This window comes from Leuciscus leuciscus, assembly GCF_965113295.1.
Source record: "Leuciscus leuciscus genome assembly, chromosome: 8".
Classification (NCBI taxonomy): domain Eukaryota; kingdom Metazoa; phylum Chordata; class Actinopteri; order Cypriniformes; family Leuciscidae; genus Leuciscus; species Leuciscus leuciscus.
Genome location: NC_138732.1, coordinates 28,684,145 through 28,703,327, shown reverse-complemented (window position 1 = coordinate 28,703,327; position 19,183 = coordinate 28,684,145). Strand labels below are relative to the sequence as shown.

The window sequence follows — 19,183 nt, the reverse complement described above, 5'->3', positions numbered from 1 at the left end:
CTAATCAATATTTCGCAATATATTGCTCATGTAATGGCCAATGCTTTGGCAATACTGTGCATGTCATGCCAATAAATCATATTTGAATTGAACTGATACAAATGTTGCTATCCAGAAGGATCACTACAAATAAGGAGAAACGAATACCTTTACATTGCAAAATATCTGCGCTTTATTTTACGTTCTTCCTCAAAATGAGCCGAGATTCGGCCAACTAAAGCCACAGGTATCAACCCGGAGGACAAGAAACTGCGGCAAAGTCCAACGCAGCCCCAGAGCAGACCCCGCCGACAAGAAACATGCAGCTTTTGTAGGGAACGAAGAACACCTGCGCACCGGTGCTCCCAATCACACCAGTCACCTGCAAACAATACAGCAACACACACAAAACAAGGAACGGCCGACAGGGACGTCACACAAATCAGAGCTCTCTAAGTTGTTTATGTTCATTCATTATTATTGTAATGTTATGTGCTTTGACTGAGATGAGGTCATTTAACGCCATCTCTTGTCACACTTTGCAGACACTGCTCTGGCTGTGGTGTGGCTTTGGAGTGCGCTGTAAGCTTGCTATTGCTAGCCTCTCCGTTGCCTAACCTAGCTTTAACCGTTGAAAAGATGCTACGTCAAAGATATTGCTTTCATCAGCAGACACGGGCAAATAGATTTATTTTCACACATTATGATCTGAACTAGAGAATGAAAGCTCTAACAGACTCAGGTAATCGCACACTCTCTCTTTATTTCCCAAAATAATCTCAATATTCTAATAACACTGAAGCAGCCCAAGTCGTCTTTGCTAGTTAAAGTGACATTTTTAGAATTAATAACGGAGGCTTGTGCGTTTCTGTTTAACTAGCAAAGGCAGCTTTGAATCTGTGCGGACAGTTTCACACACAAGACAATTAATTTGTATTTCAGACACAAATTACTCTATTAGCCTACTGTTACTATTACTGAAGCATGTCTATCATAAAACCGAGACCAGAAAGTGCCGCTTAACCAATAGACCTTTCAAAAGATGTATAATATAATATGTCAACATGTCCAGTTTGTGGACAGTTGTTTATATAGTGAGTCAGCGGGGATCAGTTGTGACAACTAAGTGGTGGTTACTGGTACAAATGTCTGTTCCTGATATCAACAATTTAATTTTTACTAGTAAAAACTTTCATTTGATATCAATAATTTGATTGTCACTAGTGACAATGTTAATTTCTGATATCTTGAATGTGATTCTTACTAATAAGATATTAGCCATTTTAGATATTAGATATAGATACAGACGGTTGGTCTGGGAACGCCCCCGGGAACGCCCCGTCACGTGATGTGAATTTAGCCCGAGGGGGAAAACATTGCCTTGGCGCTCATTGAAATACATGGGGCAATCATGCCGAAGAGTTGCTGTGTCGTTTTCTGTACCGCCAATAAACAAACAAATTATGAATTGATGTTCTACATCCTTCCTAATAAACACACAGAACCGGAAATGAGGACAATTTTTAATATTACTGTGTGAGTAGATCCCTGTGTGATAGTAGTGGGTGACTCGTATTAGGCAGTGGTGGGCTAGTTTTGTCTACATCCCTTACGAAAAAGAACTATAGTAATCCTATAAGATTTCTATAGTAGTGTATAATACTTATGTGATGTTCTGTAATACCTCTATAGTACTTCTATAGTATGTCCCAAAATACTATAGTATTCCTATAGGATTACTATAATATTTTGTCCCAAAATACTAAAAGATTCCTATAGTTGTTTTTCATAAGGGATGTCTCATTCACATTAGCGTTATCAGCTGAAGGCTCATGACGCGAGCCGTGAACCTATGGAGTAGACTGCAGTCTGTGAGTTACTAGAGGACTTTAGGGATAACTGTCAGCACAGTCCCTCGGCAACTTCGTACTATTGATCACCGTTTTACAAAAGGATTAATAGTTTGGAGTGAAGCATACGTACAATTGGTAAGTGACAAGGTTTTATGGAGTTATAGTATGCAACATAAGTTGATTGAGTTATAGGCCAATGTTACCGCTACAGCTGCCGCGATGTCTTGGAGATTCAACCAGATCACAAAATATGTCTTGAAACGACACCTCCAGCCATTTGGTTGGGTCATTGACCCAGTTTTTAATTAAATAAGGGCTATCATAACCTATTGCAGTTAATTTTACAATGTACCGTTGCCGATCGGCAGGCGTCAATGACTCCCAATACCACATTTTTGTCATTCAAATACACACGATGTTCGCAGTGTTTTCCCCCACGCCGACTCCACCCTCGCCACACCCCCAACTATGACTAGATGCCGACTGTATGTATTTTAGGAATTACTCTCCAAATTATTGATATCAGATATACATTTTCAGATATTAGAAATAACAAATGTAACACGTTGAAATACATTTAAAGATATCAAGAAGTAACATTTCAGCTAGTGAAAATTTAGTTTTTGATACCAGGGATTTATATTTTTACTAGAAACCATGTAATTGACCTCTCGCCGGCCCCTCCCCCAAAACGGCCATTGTCCAATCACACATCATAGCAACCGTTACTATGTGAGCAGGTCCGACAAACATTCTCCAAGCAAGATGGTGAAGCGGTGCGCCCACGGCGTTTGTAAATATGTGGAATAAGGGCTGCTTCTGACAAAAAAAACAAAACATTTTCTAGTCGACTATAGTTTTTCATTTAAGCCATTAGTGGACAAATCGCCCCTTTATATTAATTGAATTACTTAAATACAGGATAATGAGCGTTTACGTAATATAGCCGCACTCAAGCGCACGACCGCACGCATAAAGCTTGCCACAAAGAACCGGTAAAAGTAATTTGGGGTCAGTATTGTTTAAGAAATTAAGAAAAGTAATAGGCAAGGATGCATTCAATTGATCAAAAGTGACAGTATAGACATTTATAACGTTAGAAAAGCTTTCTATTTCAGAAAACTCTGAAACTTTCTATTCATCAAAGAATCCTGAAAAAAAAAAATGACAGAATCCTGGTTTTCTACATTGATAACAAACAGAAATATTTATTGAGCAGTAAATCAGCGTATTATTCCCTCAGGTAGGTTGCACGTTTTCTTGCATCGGTGGATGTTGGAATCAATAATCACGTTGTTTGCATTCGCCTAAACTGATTTGCCGAAATCAAAATGCTGACATTGAAAGTCCCGCTCGGTGCGGTAAACCAAACAATGATTTGTCCGTCCCTAAATAATGATATATTATATCAAAATATATTATATATTATTATTATTATTGATAGGATGATAACAGGTGTCGTGATCAGCACTGCTGCTGTATCAGTCAGTGGTTAACGTTAGATCAGCTTTGCAGTAAAAAAAACAGGACAAGGGAGATAGCCTACATTATGCATTATTAATTATGACAAATAAATAATGGCCAAAATACGGGACATTTGGCAACCCTAACGTTAGTTTATTTTTTGTTTTTTTTTATTTTTTTTTATTCTTCCCCAAGAACAAAGCACCTAACGTTAAAGCAGGGCTGAACTGGAACAAAAAAATAATAAAATAATAACAGCTCAGATAACTGCAACAATCGGAGAAAATCAAGACAGAGGTCTACGATGCCTGGGGATGCTGGTTGATCACAAACGTCCAAGCTGCCGTCTGCGTGTGTTTATGTCGATTGCGTGGGTATTAGAGATTTTTTTTTGCGATTGTCATGGGGTTTCTCAGATTTCGCTTGAGACCGGTAAGCCTCGATAGTAGTCGTGTCTCGTTCATTGAGTATTTTTATATTTTGAATATATCCCTCCACTGCATACTGTAACCACTTCTGCCTCGATCTGGAGGATATCGCGGAGGTATTGCTCCAAAAAAGGTCACTGACACGCACGGGTATACCTCTTCCCGTCATGGCAATCTGTCGCGCTGGTCGTGTTTGACCATTTGTTTGTCGGACGTAGCAACAGTAACTAAGGGGGGCGGGGCTCGGCGAAAGGCTAATTGATAGCAAATTATGATTTTTACTTGCAAGAATTGTATTTCTGATAGTAAGAAATCAATTCTTGATATCAACACTTGAATTTGAATAGCAGCCAATGACATAGTGAAAATACAATTACAGATATGAAATATTATAGTTTTAATAGTTGACATTTATTTAGTGAAATCAAGAATTCATATTTCTGCAAGTGATGACATAATTGTTGATATCAATAATTAACATTTTAACTAGTGAAAATGTAATTGTTGATATCAAGAATTCATATTCTGGGAATGAATGGAAATAATTCTGATTGTTTTATTTGTGCCATCAAACTGAAGATATATAAGCAATGTAGGTGCTGTTAGAGCCATATCACACACCTGCTTGTGTGATATTGCTTATATGCAACAGTTTGACGACACAAATAAATCAAACTATCAAAGAGTATCTCAGAAATTATAAAGTAAATAACAGAATAATATAGACTCACAAGTTTATCCTATATTATTTTGTTTCATTATTTACTCGTAAATAGTATATTCACAAGAACAGTTACATATGCAGTTTAGGTTTGAGTTATGCCTGTGAAAATAATCAGTATTTAGCACTTTTGGAAAGGCTGTAATTCAGATTACAAAGTCTACATATGTCTACTAATGTTTTTATTTTATTTATTTTTGTATTACTATAGCCCCCATGGGATAATTTTAATAGTTATTATTAAAAAAAAAGTGTTGTAGAAACAATACTACGATACTACAACAATACTAGTTGTAGCTATTATTAATATAGATCACACACAATATGTGAAATAGATTACAATACTTTGTGATTGTGTTAAGGGTCCTGTAATCAATACCATAAAATACATTATTTTTTGTTAATGTTTTTGTTTTTGTTGTTGTTGGGTACATTAATGTATCTTTTCCCTTTCTTATCTTTTAGAATAATCAAACTTATTACTTTTATTGTTTGTTTTGAAAGTGAGTACATTTTCTGTGAAAGAGGATCAAGGGTTACTGAAGCAACCTACAAGGTTGGACTCTGTTGTGCCAGAGCAGCTCAAATTTCAAGGTCAGACGTTTTGATTCTGCTGTGAGGCCTGTCCTATTTAGCTGTCAAAACACCACTTAGCACTCCAATCTCACATACTTTGTTTGCCCAAATTTGGCGTGCTTCACTGCGTTCAGATCCACCTGTTTTTATTTATTTATTCATTCATTTCACCCAAACCATGCTCCACAGTAGGGAAAAATCCCTTCCATATTAAGGAAAAATCTATGTGGGCATATCAGATTTTTTTCATAATTACATCCAATCCATTTGAAATGCTAAATAAGGAAATTTCCTGCGATCCTTTTGAGTGCAGATGTTGTTGCACATCAGCGTTAGCAGTGATACGCAAAAACTGTCAATCCGACCGCATACGCCTGCCATCTCCATCAATACGGATGTTCTCCGAGGAACCAGGTAGCATATGTTTGTGAAGGAATATTAAAAACACCTCTGCAGAAACTCTGTAACCTCTTAAACCGTTTCTCTTATAAGCCAGCATTGATTTTAAAAGGAGTATTTTATTTTGAATTGTTGCACTGCATAATTTTTTGGAGTTAAGGGTGTTAAGTCTAACATAGAAACAGGTCCCTACACTGTAAAAAATGATTTGTTAGTTTGACTAAAAAAAGTAAGTTACCTGGTTGCCTTAAAATTTTGAGTTCATTGAACCTAAAAATGTGAGTTTTTACAACAAGTGATTTTGTTGTCATAATTTAGGATTAAATATTGTATCAACTTATTCAAGCAATCAAAGGGATTAAGTTAACTTACAAATTTAAATTCACTCAACTTAATTCAATATTATATGAACAAACTATTTTAAGTTAACTCAACGTAATCTTAACTACATATAGTTTGTTGTAACAATTAACTAAGAAGTTTACACGGTTGCCTTAAAATTATGAGTTAAGTCAACTTCATTATGAGTTAACTCAACGTAATCTTAACTACATATAGTTTGTTGTAACAATTAACTAAGAAGTTTACACGGTTGCCTTAAAATTATGAGTTAAGTCAACTTCAACACAACTTAACATGACAAAAGCTTTTTTGTTAAAACAAATTCTGGAATAACAGAGCACAAATAAACCATAACTTTAACATTTATTATAACATTCACAAAAATATTAATTCATTGAATTGTCTGACAAGTATATCTTAGTATAAATTAGTAGGCCTATGAGAGAATTAACTGCTGTTTGAAAAAAATACATTAAAGCAACAGGATACAAGCTGCTGCTATAAATGTCAAGCATGTGTGAGAATAAACAAATGTCAGTGTGATGACATTAACATCAGCTTGAATTATGTGCAATAGAATTAAAAACAAAAAACCCATTTAATGAACATTACACATGAAAATCATTTGCTCAAAACAATATTTTGTCTGTTCAATAAAACAATACAAGTATGGAGTATGCGAGTATGTACAACCTCATAAAGTGAATGAAATAAGAAAACTATTGACAAGCAAACCACAAAATATCAGGCCACTATTCATAACAAATCTCAACGAATATTAAAAAGCATTTCTCAAACAGCATTTAAAGGGTAAGTTCACCCAAAAATGAAATTTGTCAGTACTCACCCTCATGTCGTTCCAAACCTGTAAGACATTAATTCGTCTTTGGAACACAAATTAAGAGATTTTTAATGAAATCTGAGAGCTTTTTGTCCATTCATTGACAGCCTATGCAACTACCACTTTAAAGCCCCAGAAATTTTATAAAGACATCATAGAAGTTATCCATGTGACTCCAGTGGTTTAACCCTTAAGTTTATGAAGCGATGTGAGTGCTTAGTGCAAAAATAAAAATATTTACCCAAATATTAATCTATCAATCTTCAACGCACATTCACGTTTTTTTTGTGCAAAAAAAGCACTCACTTCATAAACTTGAGCTCAATCCACTGGACTCACATGGATTACTTCAATTATCAGGCATGAAAACAGGTCAGGGGTAAAAAAGGTGAGAAAGATGCAGCATATATAAAAAATAAACACTTACATTGAAGTTGCATATCTTTGAACAAAATGATTTTCTCCTTTTCATTAGAGCTAGCAAAGAGTTATATTTGTTTCTGAGATTTTGTCTTCAAAGTTGATGAATAAAAACATCAAGTCAGAATGTCAGTGAGTGTGAGTAGGGGAGAGTAAAATCCTCTTCCACTAAACACTGAACAGTTTGTTCCTTATTCCGCGAACATGCCTCGCCACCAATTTTCATGAGCACTTTTTGGAGTACTTCAAATGTATATTTGACCTCTTTGGGGTAAGTGATATCCAGAGCATAAAGAAGCCCCATTAGTACAGCAAAGGCATTTGACACGTCCTTTAAGCCATCAAGCACAATCTCCTCCTCTAACACCACAGCCACATCAATTATTTCCTTTGGGAGAAGTTTTGCAGTGTTCTTCTCTGTGACCACCAAGAGTCCAACATTCATCCCCTTCACCACCTCTTCCTCATCAGTTGGCTAATAAGAGAAAAGGGAAATTACTATGAATCATAAAAGTGCAAAGCATTTGTAGGTTAACAATGAATGAGTTTTAAACAGAGGCAAGCCTGCATAGTCCATAGAATCTATAGTAGGGCTGCACGATATGAGGAAAAGCTGCGATGTGCGATAACTTTGTTTAATATTGCAATGACGATACGACTTGCGATAAATATTCAAATGTGAATGTTAGCTATCCTGTTCCCATGTCTTAGTACTTTAATAGGTTCTTTGCGTGATTCTCAAATAGGTTCTTTGCGTGATTCTCAAACGTTTATTACCTGCCTGGTTCAGATTACACGATTTTGGCACGATCCGTTTGACGTAGGGTGTTGTGGGGATTCATAAACGACAACGGGCGTCGGGACGCAAGATTCGATCGTTTCATCTCGTATAGTGTCATAGTGGGCGACAACCTATGTTGCATCTGCGATGCTTCACGACATCACAACAGAAAGACTAGCATGTTTAATTTTTTAACGGTCCTCTACGACGGGTTGAGTATTTAAACGAGAGTGAGTGTGCGCGAGTGAGTGAGAGTGCGAGCAACAGTGAGTGTGTGTGTGCGCCAGTGAGCGAGTGTGTGCGTGCGAGTGTGTGCGTGCAAGTGTGTGTGTGCGCGGGTGAGTGTGTGTGTGTGTGTGAGTGAGTGAGCGAGGGACAGTGAGTGTGTGTGTGCGCGCGCGAGTGAGCGTGTGTGTGTGTGCGCGACTCAGCGCGAGAGCGCAAGTGAGTGATTGAGCGAGGGACAGTGAGTGTGTGTGTGTGTGCGCGTGTGACGGCACGCGATGACTGGCCGGAAAGCAACGTGTAGTCTGACGTTTCTTGTCCATGACACGAGTCAAGAGTCAAAATCGTGTAATCTGACACCGTGACTATCGTAACAGACACAAAAATCTTGTAATCTGAACCAGGCATTATTCATCGTGTCAGGCTGTCTGTTGCAATGTGTTCATTGCGCGAGTTCATATCGCAATGACGATGAAAATTCGATGTATCGTTCAGCCCTAATCTATAGTACAATTAATGGCAAATGTTCTTTAATGTTTTAATTATTTTAAACCAATAATGCTAGGTCTTGGCCACGTCGGTTTAAAATAGCTTAAAATTATTTCAGTTACTCCAAAGAACTTTACATTCTACATGGGGTAGACTCCCTCCCCTGAAAAAAAGAAAAGTCATTGGCCAAACCCCATCCCCATAAGAAAAACACAAACAAAAAAACAAATATGACACTAATAATGTGACATAAATTATTTTACTGAAAAACTTGTAGCTTTGCAGTCCAAAAAAGTGCAATGTGTTGATAAAATATTTTAAAACACAAAAATAGACTTTTCTTGGTCTGAACAATATATTGTTTAAGCATCAATACTATGATATGTGTATCTGTGATAGCCAGTAGAAAAAAATCCTTAGCATTGAGCCCTGACTTTATTGTATTACAACAAACATGATATTTACATACCTCACAAATTTTGATGAACTTGGAGGGTTCCTCTTTAAGGAAGTAAGGAAACCCAAAAAGGACAAGTGCTCTTCTAGATTGGTTTAAGCTCTGCAATGAAAAACATTGTTTTAAATAAAAACTAGTAGTCATAAGCCACTTTTCCACTGTCATGCCAGTGCGAGCCAGGGCAAACAGCGTGCCGGGAGAGGGCCAATAGCCTCGGACCTCGAGCACTAAGGCTTTCCACTTTCAGGCCAGTAGCTCTGCAGTGATTCCCTCAAACCCACCCTTAACATGGCTCCATAGAACAACATCAGACAACCCCACCATTACTTAAGACTTGAGATTCTAGTATCAATATTTGACCAATGTTTTACAATAAAAATGTTACAGTGACATTAACTTATTACTTTGTGTCAGGAGTGCTTATCAATCATTCTGAATCAAACTGGTATTTATCATTTCATATAAAAGAGCATCAACAAATGGGAAAAAAAGGGAAAGGGAAAAAAGAGACATAAAACATGTGTATTTATTATCGCTATGGTTAGCATAAGTAGCCTTTAGCATCACATATAAATATATATCTGCTTCACAGTGATCAGAATCTCCATCGAATCGCAACACTCGCTGGTGTCTTAAAGGGATAGTTCACCCAAAAATGAAAATTCTGTCAGTAATTACTCACCCTCATGTTGTTCCAACCGCGTAAGACCTTCGTTCATCTTCGGAACACAAATTAATATATTTTTGATGAAATCTGAGCTCTGTCTGACTCCTCCGTAGGCTGCTAGATGGCCCAAACTTGCTGGCCCAGAAAAGTTATTAAAGAGATCGTTAATATAGTCCAAGTGACTACAGTGGCTCAATCTTAAGTATATCAAGCGACGAGAATACTTTTTGTGCTCAAAAACAAACAAAAATAACTACTTTATTCACTATTCATTTCCTTCTCTCTGGACCTCTAGTTGGTTCGCGTAGTGTTTTTGCGTAGCGCGTCTGTGTTACACGTCACCACGTAGGCTCACTATTGGCCAACGCTGGTCATGTGTGTGATGCGTGATGACGTATAACACAGACGCGCAGCGCAAAAACACTACGAGGCCCAGAGAGAAGGAAATGAATAATGGAATAAAGTCGTTATTTTTGTTTGTTTTTGCACACAAAAAGTATTCTCGTCGCTTGATATACTTAAGATTGAGCCACTGTAGTCACTTGGACTATATTAAAGATCTCTTTAATAACTTTTCTGGGCCAACAAAGTTTGGGCCACCTAGCAGCCTATACGGAGGAGTGATCAGCTCTCAGATTTCATCAAAAATATATTAATTTGTGTTCCGAAGATGAACGAAGGTCTTGCGCGGTTGGAACAACATGAGGGTGAGTAATTACTGACAGAATTTTCATTTTTGGGTGAACTAACCCTTTAAAGTGAGTTTTGAGAACTGAAAATTGCTAAAATTGTCTTAAATGTTGAAGTTAGCTGGTTGGTTGCCTGATAAAATAACATGATACATTTATTTTTTATAATAAAAAACCTCCAAAAAGCTCTGGCCATTTGCCCAGAGGAAGTCCATTTGAGGCCTGATCAAGCCCTGGAAGTGACAGTGTAAGCACGACTGGCCCTGGCACGCACTAGCATGCTCGATTTTGGCCTGATAGTGGAAACACGCCTATGCTGTTGCATGGAAATTTTAATTAATCAGGCATATGACACTGTAACCATTTTTCTAAAAATAAATTAACATATACTCACATCATCCTTAAGAGACTGAATCAGGGTCTTGAGTTCTCCAATGTCTTTGGCTTGGTACAACCGCAAAAATCCGTTACTCGTTACTCATCAAGCCCATGGAAAAAGGTTGCCTTAATGTCGGTGGACACAATGCGTCCAAATTTTGCAGCAATCTAGTAAAATGACAGACCCACAATTAGAATATTACAGTTTTTATTTATTTTTTTATTAACAATTGCTAGGACACATTTTCTCAATACTGAGGTCACCTTTTCAGTTTTCAAAAGAGTAGCCTATGTAAACGTGCAGATTGGCCTGTAGGTTTGGTAATGGTTGTCTGTAAGAGACAAGAAATCATGCAAAGATTAATTGAAAGATATATTCATTGAATTTATTTTGTGCCAAAGCAGTGATAAATTATCCACAGTTTAACCCACATAGACCACTGTTGTGCTTACTGTGTGAAGAGTTTTGACAAAGTAACCCAAGTATTGAGAAATGGGTTCTAAAGATTAAAATAAATAAATAAATAAGTGTTTTAAGTTTTAGAATAGGTAGTTTAAAAAAGATGGTTTATAATGCAAGGCAATGCTGTATTACAAAAGTAACAGTTAACCCATGTTTTAGTAAAGAATGCTAACCTGTCTCTGGGTAAATAAAGCAGGCCATCTGCTCCTCACATCTTTAACATGTTTAGGATCCGTTCACACATAATCTCTAAAATGTAAAAAACGTATAAAAGGCTCATGTGTGAAAGCTACTACGTTAACATTAAACCACTAACGTTAACGTTATGTATATTAAATGGACTCAATGGAAACGGGTCAACGAAAAAGAGGACGACATTTCTGATGCAGAATTATAATAAATTTAAACCATTTTCGGAGTTTTTGCCGCCTAGGAAATACATTAAATTAATATTAGACAAAACCAGTTGAGCTTAATACTTACCATAAACAGCCTAGAAGAATATGGCGCCTTCCCGTTCAGCTGTGTTACAAAGTTACGTCGTGTAACTTGGCAAACATGTTCAAAAGCTCAACACGTCTGAAATATCACATAAAAAGATTCATTTGAACACTTATTGCTTAAGAATCATAAGTATAACGTTAACAGTTCAATCTCTATTAGCCTACTTATTGCCGTTTCCTTCTCTTAAATGTAACGTTAACTTAACCTGAATGCATATTTTAAAACGGGCAATACGCATTCGTGTTCAATCAAGACAAAAATGAAAAATAACTCAAATATTGTTATTTATCGGGATTATTTTAAGGTTGAAACGCTTCACTAACAGCCTTACTAAACTGTAAAGATAAGAAACACTAGGCCTATATAAAATAACCTCAATGGGAACTTCTGGAATTTCTGAGGCAAAATTATTACAGATTTAAACCTTCTTCTGAATTCTCGCTTCCTAGCAAATAAATTACATTGCCCTTAGAGAAAACCAGTCTATTAAGACACTGAATTTTAAAATTACTTACCATAAACCGTCTGGCTTGTCAAGCTGAGGAGAAAATCGCGCCCTCTCGTTCAAGTCAATCAAGTGTCGTCTGTGTCGTACTCGTCTCCCGGGCGTCCGGCGCATGCGCAGGGAAAACTAAGACTCAGAAGTCCAGTGAACTATCTATTAGTTGAATCAACTAATGTTTTTATTTTATATCAGTGAATTGCCACCAAGCCATTAGTTTAATAAACCTTAACTTAAAATGTTTTGTTATCTGAACAACATTAGTGCATCTAAGTTGATTTGACAAAAGAAAATATGTTGTGTTAACAAATCATGGAAATAATTTTTTACAGTGTAGTCTCTTCGGAGACTGCAAATTGCAAGATAAATTTTGATTATAGTACTATATATTAAGTATTATATAACTGCATAATTACATTTGTATACTGTGCAGTAGGGTTGAAAGACTGAGAGCACATTAAAATATAGGATTCAAAATTATGTTTTATGGGCCATTCTACAGAATTGGTTGCAAACATCTTTAGAAAAAATCCTTTTCCAGAATTTTGTATGTATGCAAATTGTATAATATCCAAAGTAGGGCCTACACACTTCTAGAAAATTGTCCAGATATTTCTCATATTGTATTTTAAGAAAGTTTTGGAATATTTTCCTCTATCCAAATTTGTCATTACCGAAACACAATAATATATCATTTAATAAGAAGGGTTATATTGGCCTATTAAGGTTTTGTTTACATTTACCTTGTACATTTTTCTTTTTTGTGTGTGTGTGTGTGCTATTTTATTAAAACGTTTTCACAGGTAAATCAATAACAATTATGTGAAAGGCAAAAAGTTAATAATACTGATTTCAAAGTTAAGGATTCATTAGTTTGAATATACATTGAACCAAACAATATCATAACATCTTAGTTGATAATTCAATATACTTTATTTTTGACAAAACATCCCATGCTTCGGCCGTGACTGCACATTTTCGGTAGTGACAGTTATAGGGACTTTAAGGAACATCCTCTGGTGGAATGGAAATGGCATTCTGTCGTTCTATTGCGAATCCACGACTTTAACTGCTACTTCGCGACGTTCTACTGTAACCATCTACTATGGGTGAACAGCTGATTTGTCATAGTCTTTACTGCGTGACAGATTAATAAAGTTAATATTATGTTTTATGGTATATCATTAAATGCCGAAAGCAACCCTTCTCATGCTTTTTAAAATCACTTACAGTATATATATATTTTTTTATGCCGATTTTTGCGTTATTTAGCTACGGCAGTTAACCGTTTACTTCCGGCTGCCGTTGCCATTCCATCAGCAGTTGTTGCTTCAAGTTGTTGATGTAATTCATCACATTACAGAATTTTAACTCAACTTAACATACTGAAATGCTAATGATTTGCATAACTGTACTACTTAATTGTAGTACTATAATTGATTTTGTGTCCCATTTGTCACTACCAAAACAACGTCACAACCGAAACGTCACTACGTTTGTCGTGACTGTTTCGGTAGTGACAATTTTAGATACTTTTAAGCCTAGCTCAAAGATGCTAATTAGCACAAGGTTAGCTAGCACAGTTCTGATCAGTTGTACACATATAATAGCTGAAATTTATGGAATAACACCCAAAAAACAATAATGTCACACCTGAAACCACATGTTTCGGTTGTGACAATTTTAGATACTTTTGAGCTTAGCTCAAATATGCTAATCAGTACATGGTTACCTAGCATAGTTCTGGTGTTTGGTGTTGACGTTCCTTAAAGTTGCACACAGATTTTCAGACTTTTGAACACATTTACCTCAAAATGATGGGACCTATCTACTCACCATGTAGCTATGAGAGAGAGGGACACAGGAATGTAGAGGTGTAGTAAAATCAGTCTCAGCCAATGGATTACAACAGAATCTGTTTCGGTAGTGACATAAAAATGCGGTACACAAAATATAAAATAAATATGTTTTTTGAACTTTTTGAAAAATTAGGGCTGGGTATTGACACATTTCACAATTCAATTCGATTTCAATTCACAAGCTTCTATTTCGATTCGATTTCGATTCAATATTGATTTTGGAAATCAGGATATTATTTGGATAAATTTCTTTACTAATGCTGTAACTATGGGAGTCAGCCAACTAGTACAATAATATTGAAGGTTAATAATTAACTGATTTGTAACACTTAAATTACACTTTTGTTTATTTTTAAAATAATAAAGTTATATGAAATATAAACATTTAAATGGTGGCTGTCATAAAAACTTGCCAGATTTATTCAAACATTCATTAAATATTGAAGAACATGAAAAATTATAATGAATATGTAATATGGTGCATATATTTAGCAAAATGCTCCTCTCTAGTTATTTTTTCCAGTTGACTAACAAGTTTGTTCACTGGATATGTTTTTTCTGAGGTAAATGTGACGTTACATGGCATTGTTTACTGACGTCTTTCCACGGTTGAAACACTGAGCGATTCAATGTAACATGATACTGATTTTGATAAGTTGTGCTCTATCTTTTAACACACTTTCAGATGCTCATTCATGTTTATTTTGCGCTGTAACTGGTGTTAAGGCGGAAGAGAAGATCATGTGCTGCTGCTTCTCTTGAGCTGCGCCAGAGCGATCTCACACCACAGCGCCAAAAAGGTATTTATGTTTTTGAATTTCGTAAGAAAATGAACGTAATTTGAAATCTGAGACTTTGTTTCATATCAGTAGTAACAAAGCACAAAGATTATTGTGATTTATTGGATGGGATGCGCGCTACAATGTTCCATTCATTCATCAACTAAAAACAGGATGACTAATCGATTCTTGGGATTTAAGAATCGATATCGGTTAGTAAAAATGAGAATCGATTAAAATCGAGAAATCAATATTTTTTTACCCAGTCCTATAAAAAATATATTTTTAAAAACAACAATGGAATAAACTGCAAAAAAAAAAAATATTTCTATATAATTTGCATACATTTAAAACATGTAGGGTTCGGGACAGCCACCACCCAATTGAAAGTACCCAATTAATTATGATTTTACATATATTAAGCTTACTGATATTTTAAATATTATAGTGGGTTTCAATAGATAACCGAATGATCTTTGTAAACATCTAAGATTTGAATACTTGTGAATGCTTTTTAAAAGTGTGTTTGGTTGTGGGACAGCAGTTTGCACCAATTCTGTAGAATGAAATATATGCATATATGCAGTTGCTGGAGCCCATCCTATTTTAATCATTTTATGTTAAAATAGCGTAAACAAATTCTTTACTTATGCTGTTCCACAGATGATGAATGGTTTTGTGGTGTTTATTTTAAACCATCACATGTGTCATTCGGTGTAGCATGGGTATGTTTAGCTTCAAGTGAAAGGGAGGCAGAGATAGAACAGTTTGCCATCTTTTACCATCTGTTCTTTGAGGCAAACTCATGAATGCATGAATTTGTCCCACTGGCACCATTCTCTTCATAAGGGAGTGATTTCATCTGTTGTGTCTTGACTTGAATTATATCAGATGCTTCAGTAGTTTTGTTAGCTCTCCAAAATAATATCCGCTATGTCCGAAGACACTAGGGTCCCTCCATTTCCGAAGACATACTATTGTATAATGCAGAGTTTTCTTCTAAATGGCCAGAAGCAATGCTTGAGGGAATATAACTATATGATTATTACTTTATATTACTTATGAGATCCTAAAACATTATCTGGGGGCAGCTTTCTTACAGTAAAATAAAGAAGTTCATACCATTTAGAGGGTAATTGCAAATGCATAATAGGTCAAATACATAGTAAATCATAAGCTCAGTAGTTTACTGTTGTTAATGGAGGCTATCAAGAAAGCAAAATGCCTAATTTTTAAGATTTTATCACTGAAATGGAAATAGAAAGGATATAGTGTTTGAGGGTGCTGTTAGCATGATCCAAATCCATTGCCATTTAAAACATTACCATAGATCGATGGCTTTTGCCGCCTTTCATGAATATTACATTCTAGAATTGTTTTATGCGGCTCAGCATGTGTCATCTAACATTCTTCAATTTTCAATGAAACCGCACACTATTACTCTGTAAGTAATGGCCCTATGTATTGAAGGGGGCATTCTGTGTGAGTAATATAAACAATTTATTAAACATTCTCATGTAAATACTGCCACAGAGAAGGCACTTGTAAACAATGTTTTTGACCTAAGCTTTCAGAGCTTTATAGCAAATGCAAAACATCCTCCCTCCACCTGCCCAATTTGCATAAATAACAGAAGACAATTCGAATTCATACAGGAGATGGTTTTTACATTATATGTAGCCTTTTGACATTACGACGAAAGAGTGCAATTATGGAACGAGTCGTGGGATGACGGCAGGCAGGGACATTGTCTAATACATCACGGTCGCTTAATAGAGATATACTCTTAAATGGTCACATATATGAACAGATGGTGCCGTCAACAACTCGGCTGACACTTGCAATAGAGGTCTGACCTTCGAGTTAGTGTGCATTAAGCAAAACACTTAATCTTGCATTCAATTTCCTTATTGAATCAAATTGATTGCAATCAGCAGTATAGCTTTCCCAGAGTTTGTAGCAAGAGACTTGGTGAGCTGGGTTACGGCTGTTAGTGTGTTTATGGGCGTAATAGAATGGGCAGAAGGCGCAATAAAGAGTGCATAAAAAGTTTAAGATGTTTTCAGATTGCTTATGGTGTGTTTCTAATATTCTACTGCTAAGGGCAGATTTCTGAGTGTAAAATGTCAGTGTATCTTTGCAGCAAAGGCCAAGCTACTGCTTTTGTCTTCACAGTATGACTTCATTAGAAAATGTGTGTTCCATATTGAAATAATGATGAAATATAGCAAAAATAAACAAGATGGAATTATGCAGGCATTGTTAGCATACACATGAACACACAATGTTTCTGTTATATTCTTGAAATAGAGCTACTACACCCATGATCCAGCTACACAAGGAATTCGATTTTCAAGAGCATTACTAAAGTACAATAAATAAGTGCCTTCAACATATGTGGCACAATTAACTGTACCTTTGAAAGATTAAATTCATGCTACTAATGGCACCGGCAAATGCCAAGTAAGTCCCTGCAACATAATTTTTTTTTTTTTTTTATAAAAAAAAATGTGTTCTGAAGCAAGCAATGTGGCTTAAAGGGTTAATTCACCCAAAAATGAAAATTCTGTCAGTAATTACTCACCCTCATGTTGTTCCAACCCCGTAAGACCTCCGTTCATCTTCGGAACACAAATTAAGATATTTTTGATTAAATCTGAGAGCTGATCACTCCTCCATAGGCTTCTAAGTGATTGAAACTTGCTGGCCCAGAAAAGTTATTAAAGAGATCGTTAATATAGTCCAAGTGACTACAGTGGCTCAGTCTTAAGTTTATAAAGCGACGAGAATACTTTTTGTGCGCAAAAACAAACAAAAATAACAACTTTATTCCACTATTCATTTCCTTCTCTCTGGGCCTCGAGTTAGTTTACGTAGTGTTTTTGCGCTGCGCGTCTGTTTTACACGTCACCACGTAGGCTCACTATTGGCCGACGCTGGTCATGTGTGTGATGCGTGGTGACGTGCAACACAGACGCGCTACGCTTAAACACTACGAGGCCCAGAGAGAAGGAAATTAATAGTGGAATAAAGTCGTTATTTTTGTTTGTTTTTTGCACACAAACATATTCTCGTTGCTTGATAAACTTAAGACTGAGCCACTGTAGTCACTTGGACTATATTAACGATCTCTTTAATAACTTTTCTGGGCCAGCAAGTTTCAATCACTTAAAAGCCTATGGAGGAGTGATCAGCTCTCAGATTTAACAAAAAATATCTTAATTTGTGTTCCGAAGATGAACGAAGGTCTTACGGGGTTGGAACAACATGAGGGTGAGTAATTACTGACATACTTTTCATTTTTGGGTGAACTAACCCTTTAAATGTGCAAATGATTTTTACTCAATTGCCAAATATCTAGATGCAAACTGAGTCCTTTGGTTGGTGAAGAATATTGGATTGGTAACTGAAGGTTAATATAAATAAGACTCCATTGTTATTTAGTGAAATAAACTAACTCCAAGTAATTTATTTCTCTTTCAATACTTCAAGAAAGCACTACTCCCTTTATGTGTTCTTTGTGCCGCTGTGAGTGAGCACGCTGAGTGTGTTTCACCCGCTCTGTTCATGTTAAGATGAGCAGAAAGAGAAATGGCTCTGATCTTATACAACTGTTTGCTAGCACAATGTTTTTACTTTAAAGCTTAAGATACACATTTACATTACAAATAAATGATAAAATCACCATTTCAAAAGTATTATTATATAAAACAAATATCAGTATGCTATTATGTGAGTGACGACTGATGATCTCAAGAACATTATTAGTTATAGATATATTGATAATATTATATTTATATATTATCAATCATCCCATCCCTTTCCATTAGTGCAGGTATAGAAGGGTTTTATTGTATAGAGATCACTGTCTACAGTAGGCAACTCTTGAGTTTTTGATTGAATGTGGATGTTATGTTATCTTTTTTTTTATAGAAACTTTATAGTTTATCCAATATAAGTTTAATAATAGTCACTATTAGTTAGTTTATCCACTTGAATCGAGGAGCAAGAGTAGTAATGTGTTGGCCCTAACCAGTGTCCCACTGTATCAGCCTGGAACTATATCTGGTGATATCTGGTCTGGTAGCAATCCACTGAGATAAATAGATTTGTCGAGTTAAAGGTACAATATGCAAGAATTTTGCATTAAAATATCCCATAATCTCAAGGCCAGTGTTATATATTTTGTTAAGTTGATTACTTACAATATCCCAAATGTTTCCAACTATTTTTAAATCGTGAGAAAATTGCGATTTTAACCAAGGAAACGGGGCGTTAGAGCAGGGGGGAGCTGGGAGTCGCCAGTCAATTGCGTCATATCCGCGTTACCCTCGGTTTCCGCTCGTACTGCGTGGAGTCCTGGACAA

The 19,183-nt window shown here is 36.0% G+C and overlaps 1 long non-coding RNA gene across 4 annotated transcripts; it reads right to left on the bottom strand.

Annotated features, from left to right (window-relative positions):
• Positions 1-6,341: 6,341 nt before the first annotated feature.
• On the bottom strand, positions 6,342-12,229 carry LOC309505108. Of its 4 annotated transcripts, XR_014208278.1 has the most exons (6): positions 12,192-12,229; positions 11,656-11,751; positions 10,974-11,421; positions 10,726-10,877; positions 8,988-9,077; positions 6,342-7,498 (listed from the first exon to the last, which is right to left on the bottom strand). It is a non-coding gene; the product is annotated as an uncharacterized lncRNA (long non-coding RNA). The 4 variants fall into 4 exon arrangements; XR_014208279.1 differs by lacking the exon at positions 12,192-12,229 and having other exon boundaries at positions 11,656-11,923; XR_014208280.1 differs by lacking the exon at positions 12,192-12,229 and having other exon boundaries at positions 11,346-11,421; positions 11,656-11,923.
• Between the last annotated feature and the right edge of the window lie 6,954 nt (positions 12,230-19,183).